Source organism: Neophocaena asiaeorientalis, unplaced genomic scaffold (assembly GCF_003031525.2).
Source record: "Neophocaena asiaeorientalis asiaeorientalis breed wild unplaced genomic scaffold, Neophocaena_asiaeorientalis_V1.1 scaffold340, whole genome shotgun sequence".
Classification (NCBI taxonomy): domain Eukaryota; kingdom Metazoa; phylum Chordata; class Mammalia; order Artiodactyla; family Phocoenidae; genus Neophocaena; species Neophocaena asiaeorientalis.
This window is the reverse complement of record NW_020172733.1, coordinates 2,854,380-2,865,892: the sequence shown is the minus strand read 5'-3', so window position 1 is coordinate 2,865,892 and position 11,513 is coordinate 2,854,380.

Below are 11,513 nucleotides of genomic sequence, written 5' to 3'. Positions count from 1 at the left end.
TGCTGAAAATGCTGAAAAGGCTGTTTTAAAAAGATTTAATGCAAAAATAAGGGTATTAAAATAATCTGAAGAAATATTTGTAATATTTATTTGATGGTTTCCACAGGAAATAAAGATTTGGTAATAATTAAATACAAATAGCATCAACTGAAAGAGGCTTATAAATGGTTTTACATAATACCAGATTTAGAATTGGAAGTTTCCTGCACCTATCTCTAATAGTAGAAAAAAAAAACATAACAAGAGACCATTACTTAGAAAAGATAATTGTGTTTGTGTGTGCATTCACACAGATTACAGAGAGACATACTGTGTAGGAATATAATTTTTATTATGTAAGGTAATGGGCTCAAGAAAGTCAGTTGGTAATTAATAATCCTCAGGGGGTTTTAATTGTTATTGTCCATTTTTATGAACTTGTTTCTGAAGCCCAATAAATAGCTGATGAATCATGCAATAGCTAATGGAAAAAAAAAAAAAAAAACTTACCAATCAGTGCTTTTTGTACACTGATTGAAACACTGATGTTTCTTGGTGTCCAAGAAACAGTACCCAAAGCAATTTTAACATAGTTTACTAAAGGAAATGTATATATTCAATAGACTAAAATGTGATTTTGAAATTCTCAAAGGGAAAGTGGATGATTATTTTAAAACAGATCATCAAGAAAGGCATCCTAGGGCTTCCCTGGTGGCGCGGTGGTTGAGAGTCCGCCTGCCGATGCAGGGAACCTGGGCTCGTGCCCCGGTCCGGGAAGATCCCACATGCCACGGAGTGGCTGGGCCCTGAGCCATGGCCGCTGAGCCTGCGTGTCCAGAGCCTGTGCTCCGCAACAGGAGAGGCCACAACAGTGAAAGGCCCACGTACCGCAAAAAACAAAAAAGAAAAAAGGAAAGGCATCCTAATATATTTGAAAATTATTCATCAATAAATGCTTAAATGCTTTTCTTAAAAATACAAGGAATAAAATTATTTAACAAAATGTACAGTAACTGAATTTCCGAATTCACTTGAGTTGTACATCACAATTCCCAAAGCAAAAGTTATATAGCTTCCACCGAATAGCACATATTCATTCATCTTCTTCCCTGCTGTTCTTAATATTCCAACTCATTTCAAATCTCACGTTTTGGTTGCCATGTGTTCTAGCCATTTGCTGTACCCTTCCCCAGAAAACCTGGTCAATTTAAAAGGGTGAAAAATTGCACTTTCTGATTTGCAACTTTAACATCTCATGAACCTCATTCTAATGACAATGGACATGGATGTGATGGTTGCTACATGGTAATAATCAGTTTGGAATGAAGAGTTTATAGAGAAAAGGAAGCACTATTTGTAAATATGTAAGACATATAGTGGGAGATAAGTATTAAAATTAGTTAAAAAGGAGACAATGAATTTCCTCACCTTAATAAACTCACTCTTATTCAGAGAAACCTTAGGCAAAGCAAGAATTTCACAAGTTAATATAACAAACATAACCTTAATCTTTAAGTTCCATGGAAGCAAGGCAGTCAGGCCTGGAAAATCTCCCTAGGTTATGGAGGCAGAATCACCATAATTGGTGAATATCCCACCACTTATGGGAACCTAGAATCTGAGCTTCCCCAGGTTTACAGCAGGCTTCCCCAACCATGGAGGTCCAGCTTCTTAGCTTTGGCTTCACATTGATTTTTAGACCTTTGAATTTTAAGAGAGAATTTTTTTTTTACCTAGGAGGAATTCTTTCAGAACTGTCAAGCATAATCCTGTCAGACTTCTCTCAAAAGTATATTTTCATATATAACAGCCAAATGAAATTTTGTATGGGAGGATAGCTCAGAGCAAAAGTGATAAAGTCACTGCCTTGTGAGGGAGGAATTCATAAGGAGGAAGCAGATATAACCTGAAAGTTCAGGTGTCCCCATTCTATGCGTGGTCATTAATTCAGATGTAGTAATCAACATGACTACTTAAGTCCTACACACTGCAGTATCCCAACTGCATGCATAGATTTTTTTAAACTTCTCTATTTATATTTTTAAATACACTTTATTTTTTAGAGCAGTTTTAGGTTCATAGCAAAAATGAGCAGAAATTATTCCCATATATACCCCGTTCCCACATGCATACAGCCTCCCCATCATCTACATCCCCCACAACAGTGGTACATTTGTTACAAGGGATGAATGTACATCGACACATCATTATCACCCAAAGTCCAATTTCTTTCTTCTTTTTCTGTCTCTCTTCCTGCTTTTTAAAAAATCCTTTCTATTCCCTTGAGGACTACTTTTATTTCAATGTTTCAGAAGTTTTCAGTTATTTAAAGAATAGGTTTTGACAGCAGGATGAAATATTATATGTCCCTTAGCCTTGATCTCATTATCCACATTTCTTCAAACTAACAAGTGCAGAGAATTATAGGTAAGTTAGTTCAGGGTATAGAAAATGCCTGTTAACGTGCTACTTCCCAGCAAACATGACCAGCCAAGAAACAGAGTACAATCGATATATGTCTATGATCTTTATATAGTTTGATGAAAAAGAATGTATTAATGCATTTCAAGTGTCAGAATTGCATCCTGAGGCCCAAGTGGTTCTTATGGTTCCTTATACAATGGGATAGAGTCACTCTATCCGGCATTTCAAACCCCACATATGCACAGTTACTTCTCACCATGTTACTGAGTCCAAACTCATTCTGCTTGCCACACAACAGGCCAGTAAATCGGGAGAAAATTTGTTGGGACAAGGAATTGAGCAACTTTATTCTGAAAGCCAGCAGACTAAGAAGATGGCAGACTAATGTCCTAGAGAACCATCTTACCCCAGTCAGAATTCGGGCCTCTTTTATACTAAAAAGGGGAGGGGGGTGGTTGGTTGTTGCAGACTTCTTGGTGCAAGAATCTTTTGTTCTTGCAGCTGTCCACGTAGGTCAGGTCACAATGTTCCTGCAAACCTCCAACAGAACAAATGTTTTCTCTTTATATGAATGGACTCTTAAAGGTCAGAGCCCTGAGAATAGGCTGTCCTGTATATTTCAGGCTATAGGCAACACACTTTTACACAAGGTACAGAGACAGCATGACTAAATACAAGCAGCAGAGCACAAATGTTAAAAAAAAGAAACAGATCCAGTATGGAGCCAGATTTGTTCTTCCCTATTACAACCACAAGCAATTTATCTCTGAATTTTCTCCTCTCTTCATACATTGGGGTGTGTGAGGGGGAGAAGGGAAGGAGGTGGTAAAGCTCTTTCTAATGTGACTCTTTGCAATGGCTTTTGACTGTAAGTTGCGTACATTTTACCCTCTTGGATGGCCTCTCTGAACACAGATTCTCTCCCACTGATGATGCTATGCACTGCGCAGGGCTGCCCGCTGATTGATACAAATTGCAGTTTGCATGACCTACCTTGTAGACATGATGGATGTCATTGACTCACTTCTTCCCTCTGCCAATTAAACCGTGAGCCCAGTACCACTAATATGGACCATGGCACTGGGTTAGCTCTGTGGAAAGACATTTACCATAGGACACTGTGTATGTGCCTTTTGACCCTCTAAGGGATCAAATTCAAAATAGTAAAAAGATAAAGAAATCTATTTCTCCACAAGCAAAGAAACACTGATAAGAAAGGTCTAAATCTGCCAAATGCTGAGGGTGCTTTATGCCTGAATTACCTGCATAATAGTTCAAATCTCTACTCCTCTCCTTTTTCCTCTCTGCCTTCTCTCCTGCTCTGACAGCACCTTCTTAGTGAGGCCTACCCTGACCTTTCAAGTGCTGTAGAGAAGACTAAAAAAAATAAGGAAAAATGAAATGTAGCACAAGATCTGGCCTATAATACTAGTTTAATAAATGAAAGTGGCTGTAGTAGCAAATCTGCCTGTTGGATTTTTGTTGTTGCTATTTGTTTTTCATCACTCAGCCTGTAGCCACTAATGGGTATAAAATTCTACATCCAATATGCTGGGATCCCATCAGAAGTGACCCAGGTGAATTTCCCTGCTGGAATCTCATTCTACACTTCTTCCTCAGTCATTAATTCACGTACACATCCACTCACTCATACATTAATTCCATCTCCAGATACTTTTTAAGCATCCACTATCTGCCAAGCATTGAACCACGATCACTGAGCAAACATTGGTAAATAAGACAGACGTGATCCCTGCACTTGCAGAGATTTCATTCTTGTGGGGTAAAACATAACCAAAACAAATAAGCAAAATTATTGCCAGAACAAGGAGAAGAGAGGCTAACTTTTATAAGATGGTCAAGAAAAGACTCCTTCAAGAGGAGAGTCTTAATCCTACATACCTTCAGAAGACCTGAAACTAGAAAGGACTTTCAAAGTAAGTACATCCACAGGAGGGGGAACTATGCACTTTCACGAAGAAGAAAAACACTTTAGGAGCATGGGGATCGTGGTTTCTTGTAAACAACCTATTTCTGAATTTATTTGAATATGCACTAATAGCAGAAATTGTTATGAAAATGATATGTTAACAAGCTTGTTTCCCCAAAAGTATACATTATAAATGGTAAAAAGCGAGAAAGTTTTAGATACTGGTTGGTTAAAAAATTGAAAAACTCCCTTTACTTTTCTGGTCCTCAAATCCTTCTAAAAATAATAAAGATGATAAAAATATCTACCACATTAAGTCCTGGAGTTATAGTCACAAATGAAACCATGGCACACTAGTCCAAAATATCTAGTAATACATTTAAAAAACATTTTGTGAGAAATATCTAGCCTGGTGATATTAGCCTAATGATAATAGAATTTACAATATAAAAGTGTCAAAGACTAAAAGTTTCAGAGACGTTTCAGTTTATTGTCACATATGATTCAATAAAAATTAAAATGCAGGTTAGGTTCCAATTGTATATCAATGCAATCTTATGCTCTCTGCCTGTGAAGAGGAGGCATAAGAAAGGAAATGCGCTGCTATTCATTTATTGGCCACCAAAGCTACTCTTTAAGAATGTATTTTGAAGAGCTTTGGAGTTATAGCAAAATCAAGACATACTTGTAAGAAAAGATGTGGTTGTCAACAGTACATGTGGTTGCAATGCTGCTAATATTATTTGTAATCATTGACACTAGGAAAGGGCAAAACAAAGAGAAAGCAAACACTTTGCCTAGATGAGTCACTGTGTGTTCACTGGTCATTGTCGGCCTCCCTAAGCAATTTTCTGGCTTGCCTTTTTTTTTTTTTTATCATGGTCATGTGTCACTGGTCAAGAGGTTAGCCTCTAGCACAAGGTTTAATCAAGATTTAGTAATTAAGATTTTCTTTCCTGTGATAAGGAATATTTTAAATGTAATTACCTAAAGAGAACAGGCAAAATGCTGCTGAATCCTAATTGATAAATACCCAGGAGTACACGACAGCACTGCAGACCATCTGCCCTGAATTTTGAATGACGACCAATTTCAGGCCTACAGGACAACCAAATCAATTCAGAGCATTCTGGGTTCTTTCTTAAAGAACCCCTCATCTCCGTTATCAGCAAACCCTATTTATTTCAGCTTTGTAAGCTGCTGCTATGACAACAATTCAAATGCTCTGATGACCTGTTTTTGAAAGTCAGTGAAATAGTAAATGTCTCCTAGAACTGACAGGTATAATTTGTCTTTTTTTTTTTTTTTTAATGGAACAAGTCACTATCAAGTTGGATGAGTAAGCTCAAAATGTACAAGACGAGGTTCGGTAATGAAAAAAATAACAAAAGTACAACAAAAACAAAGCAGGGTTTGGAAACAGAGCCAGATCCCAATCCTACTTCTGAACTTCTTTAGTCTTAGATAGGTAACTCTTAAACTAGTTGTCTTATTTGTGAAATAGGAGTACTAAGCTTACCTTGTAGATTTGTCGGGAGGTCTGCTGCAAGCATGTGTGTCCTATGGTCTGGCATGAGATAAAATGTGCAGTTAATATTATTACCTCCCCAGGTTGGCCGGGGTTAGTGAGCCACACCCCGTGTGCAATCTGCCCTGGCCTCTGAGTCCACCATTGGCTGATTCGCTCACTGTGCCTCAGCGACAGTTCTGAGTAGTCACAGGAAGAAGTCATGGGGTGTTTTGTACTCTGGAGGTCCAAATTTAAAACTGTGAGAGGAAAGAAAGGCCATGTCTTTCCAACCGCAGCAAAGTAGACAAGTGAAGATTAAATGGGCCAAATACTAACAGCACATTTTTTTTAATTTTTTTTTTATTTTTGCGGTACGCGGGCTTCTCACTGTTGTGGCCTCTCCCGTTGCGGAGCACAGGCTCCGGACGCGCAGGCTCAGTGGCCATGGATCACGGGCCCAGCTGCTCCACGGCATGTGGGATCTTCCCGGACCGGGGCACGAACCCGTGTCCCCTGAATCGGCAGGCGGACTCTCACCCACCGCGCCACCAGGGAAGCCCCTAACAGCACATTTTACACCTGATTTACTGAAGTAACACCCCATATCTACCCTTACCCTTGGCCATGACTCAAATTCATCTCTAACATCTAAGAACCACACACTTCAGTTTGTTCAGGAGACTTCACGAATCAGCACTGAAGCTCTGAGTGAAAGTCCTCTATGGAATCATTTCCCAATTCATAAATGTCCACCCCTAGGATTCTCTGCAGTTTTATACACATGAAACTTCTCTGTATTCAGAACATAATAATATTAAGCATTTGTAGGAGAGTAAATTGATACCAACATCAAAATGTAAACACATAAAGTAACAGGATTTTATAAGATCTGCTTTTTACATTTTTTTCATATTCTATAAAAAGAATATAGTATAAGCAAAATGGTTGTCTACATCTAACTGCAGACACAGTTTTAGCTCTTTTAACTAAAGATCCTCTCTTTAATCCTTCAAGATCCTCTCTCATAGTTTATAATATCATTCAAATTTTACATTTACCCTTTCCATATGTTCCGAGCAGGAAACGTGACTGAAAACAGAAATTCAGAGAGACATGTGATATTCAATAATATAAAACATTTTTGAGGAGAAGAAAAGGAACACCCTAATGAAAATACTTGTTGGATTTGGTTTTACTCCAATGTCATCCAAGTATCATTCCTTTGGTAATCATTGTTTTACTTCTAAGGGTTTATTTTTTCTGAGATTTTTTGAATGTTCTTCTATGAAGATGTTTTTATAACAAAGGTTGTTATTTTAAGTCTTATTTCAAGTCTCATCTAACTAAAAAGTATAGCTGAAGCCACTTCTCAAATGAGACTTTCCCCCACGGTTTTCTGAAACTGTAGGCCTTATGATACAATAGTACACTTGTTTGGGCTGTGGCACGTAGCATTAGATAAGATGAGACACTGATGAAGTCACCAGAAGTTTAAGATGTGTCACATCACTTAAAAGATTAAAACTAACATAATGGATGAAGGAAATCCATCAAATGATGTTTACATTTTTTTTTGACAGTTACACTTTAATCTTGAGACTATAAGTGGTGGTTAGTTTCTGAAAAATCCAGACAGTAATTTCTCTAAGTAAAGGTATAAAAGTATTACCAGTGGGGAACTCTCTACAGCATAGACGGGTGAGTGAGGGATGCATAGCGAATGTGGTCTGAAATTTTGAATTATATAATGGGATGGAACAAGATAGGGAGGATTTTAAACACCTTCTTAGAAAATCACGCAGCAATAAGGTAAAATGGACATTTATTGAAATCTCTCTTCATGAGATATAAAGTCTATGTCTTCGCACCTTTCAAATTAAAAAATCTTTAGGACTTAAGTTATTTCATTTTATGCAATAATATTCTTGAAGTTTTGCCAATAAAAGGGATTTTCTTACAGTAAAGGAAGATTTAAATAAAACCAGGATAAGGATGGCAAACACATGGCAGGAATAATGCTTCTCAGCCCTCCTCAACATGCTGCAAGCCTTTGTTGTGAAATCGAGTGGGGCCTGTGCATGAAGGCCTCTTTTTTTTCCCCATTTCTTGTAAGCAAGACTCCAGCCTCCATGACCTTCCCTGAGTTCCAAAGGGCATATTATTGAACTGTTGCTAGTCAAGGGAGAAACAGCCAAGAAACCACCTGAGGCCAGTTTACAGGGACCAGGGAAGCTCATTAAGATTAAGAGACCACTTGAGACCCTGAACACACTCTAATCTCGTCAGCAACCTCACCCTTGAAGTATTGGCAAAAACTCATCAAATCCTCCCGGGTTGGGACACATAGTTTTTCGAAGGAGAATCCTGCTGTGTTCTCCTCTGCCTGACAAAATAATAAAGCTATCCTTTTCTACTTCACCCAAAGCTCTGTCTCTGAGATTCGATTCAGCACTGGTGTACAGGGAAGCTGAGCTTTCAGTAACAGTTGCCCTCTTCCTCAATGTGATAGCTAATTTTATGTGTCAACTTGGCTAGGCTAGAGTGCCCAGTTGTTTGGTCATACAGTCTAGATGTCGCTGTGAAGATATTGCCTTGGTGTGATTAACATTTACAATCAATAGATTTGAGTAAAGCAGATTACCCTCCATAATATGGGTGGGGCTCAACCAATGAGTTGAAGACCTTAAGAGCAGACTGAGGTTTCTGAAAGAAGACACAAGTCTGTCTCAAGACTGTACCATCCATTCTTACCTGAATTTCCAACCTGCTGGACTACCCTACAGATTCCACACTTTGCCAGCTCCCACAATCACAAAGGCCAATTCCTTAAAATGAATCTCTTTCTGTATAAAAATATACACATTGATTCTGGAGAACTCTAACTAATATGCCCAGAAAGTCCAGGCATGGCCTTTTCTCAATGTTTGCCCCAGGCAGCCACTACCAATTAGAAGTAACACACATAATTAAACCTATTTGCCATTTCAGTTCTAGGAGATCTTATGTTTAAGGAAATAGCATGTAGGATACTTGCATAAAGTAAAAAAAATCCTTTTGTAGCGTGTTTAATCATTCTTGTCATTTAGGTATAGTTTGTTTGTTATATAATCAGCTTGCTTAAATCAAAACACATCTCACAACTTTTTATTTTTTATATTGTAGAAAAGTTTCCTGCAGCCTACCAGTAATTACAAACAGCACACATGTTTTAAAAATCAAAGCTTATATTATAAAACGGTCTACTTGAGCTTTTCCAAACTTCATGCAAGCTAAACCTGATGTCTGAAATGCATATTTCTCATAGGGCATAAAGCCATCTCTGGAGACATGTCATCAAAATGTGTCTTTATAGGAACTACGTGAAGAGTCTTGAGAGAGAATTCCGAAGACCTGGCTGAGACTATGAACAACCCCTTCAGCATCTCTGAGTTTCAGTTTCTCCATCAGAAAATGATGTGATGGATTAGAAGTCTTTACAACCCCTTCCTGCCATGGGACCAGTGGCTCACAGCAAATGGAGAACATGAGTTGAAGGCAGTTTCATTTCAGAGACTTGACTTTTAAGGTCACTTTAAAATTTCTCTAGTAGGTGACCATACATATTACGCTTTATTATCTACATCATTTAGCATTACAAGAACCTCAGGGTTGTCAATTCCAACATTTATAGTGATAGTTTGTTAGTCATTAACTAATAAAGAATGTGAGCTTGTGAAGTTTGTATCATTTATCATGTTATGAATGACTATTGCAAAGCATTCCATAATTTAAAATCTTTTAGGTTAAGCAGTATTTTAAACATATTAAAAAACTATAGAACATAAGAGAATAGAAATCTGTGCATCTGTCATCCAGATTTATCAATACATTTTGTAATTATTGCTCAAGACACCTTAAGGATAAAATATTACAGATAAAGCTGGTTTCAACTGTCGAACCTCCTTTGTGAGCTTCTCCATCTCCACTCAACCTTTAAATGTTGGTGTTCTCGACCTTGATCTCGAATTGACCTTTCCTCTTTCTCTGTAAATGATTTCATCCATTTCCTCAGAGTTAAAGGCATAGTTAAGATGAAGGCACACATATTGTTGGAGGGCCTTAGCCATAGGGCCTTTCCCCAGCACCAAAAGAGTCTACCAGCCTCCCCTGCCAGACCATCTTCTCAGAGCCCAGATCCATTGTATTCAACTGACTACTTAACAGCACCACTGCTATCCATCCCACCAACTCATATGTCTCCCACCTCTCAATACATATTACCACCAGCAGCTTGGTTGCTTAGTCAGACATTTAAGTCATTCTTGATTTTTCTTTTATTTACTCCCTACATCCAAGCATCACCTTATACATTTGTTCCCACCTAAAAGACACATCTCATTTTGCCTACTATTCTCCATTTCCTCTGCTATCATCCTACTCCCTGATGCCAATATGTCTGACCTGGACAATTTCAACTGCCTTTATGTGGTCTCCATTTCCCCCTTCAATTCATTCTTCACGTTGGGTGAAGAGTAAACTTAACTTGGAAGTTGGACCATGTTACCATGTTGATTAATCATTCACAGGTTTCACATTACTCTAACAACAAAGCCCACATTGCTAATCCCAGCCGACAAGTCTGCCTTATCGAGTCTCTCAATCTGATCCTGTCACTTCAGTCTCTTCATGCCATTTACCCTCTGCTCACTGTCTGAGGCTCACTCCTCCCCACCCCCACTACTAGTTTTTCAAATAAGCTCTTCTCCACCTCAGAGCTTTATCTCATGTGTTCCCACTGCCTGAAAGCTTTCCCCACACAATCTGACTCCTTGCAATCAGAGGACCAATATGGAATTCACCAACCTCTCACTAAACAGACATTCCCAATCTGTGATGCTTTTTTTAAAAAAAATTCCTTCCTGGATGTATTATAATTCATAAATATTTTATTTGTCTAATTATCTGTTTTTAGTTTCTTCCCTCCACTGGAATATAAATTCTAATAGTTGATGTGTATGTGCATTTTTGTGATTTCTGCAAAATCCCAATTTCTAAAACATAGTAAGCATTCAAAAATGTACTTTAAAGGAAATAAAGTATTCCATCCATCTGGAAAAAAAAAAAAAGAGTCCTTAGCCACAAGCTCTTTTCCTGCTATTCCCCATATCATTAAATCAATAGCCCATTATTTTCTGACAAAACATTTTTCATTTTGCCACAGACCTCTAAACAAAATTTTTAGAAGAAAATAGAGAGGATTTTATATTTCATTTAGGTAGCCTGAACGATTTATTTTGGATTTTGGATAGATGTTTACCTAATTAGCTAGATGATAGATAGATGATAGATAGAGAGATAGAGAGATAGAGAGATGATAGGCAAATTTATATATTTATTTTAATGTATATTATATAAATAATAAATTTAATTTTCATTTATATTATGTATAGTATATATGGCATATATGTATATCTGTGTATAATATGCATACATCATAACACAATGCCATAATAGAAAAATATACCTTTCTAAAAACTGTAATAATGAAGACCATGCTGAAACATGATGAAATATTATGATATGGTGTTCAGTAATTTCAATACAATTACAGGTATACAAAATGTGTATACACATATATATAAGAAAAGTCACTGGCCAAAATGAAAATCATTGTATTAGGGTTTCTATTAT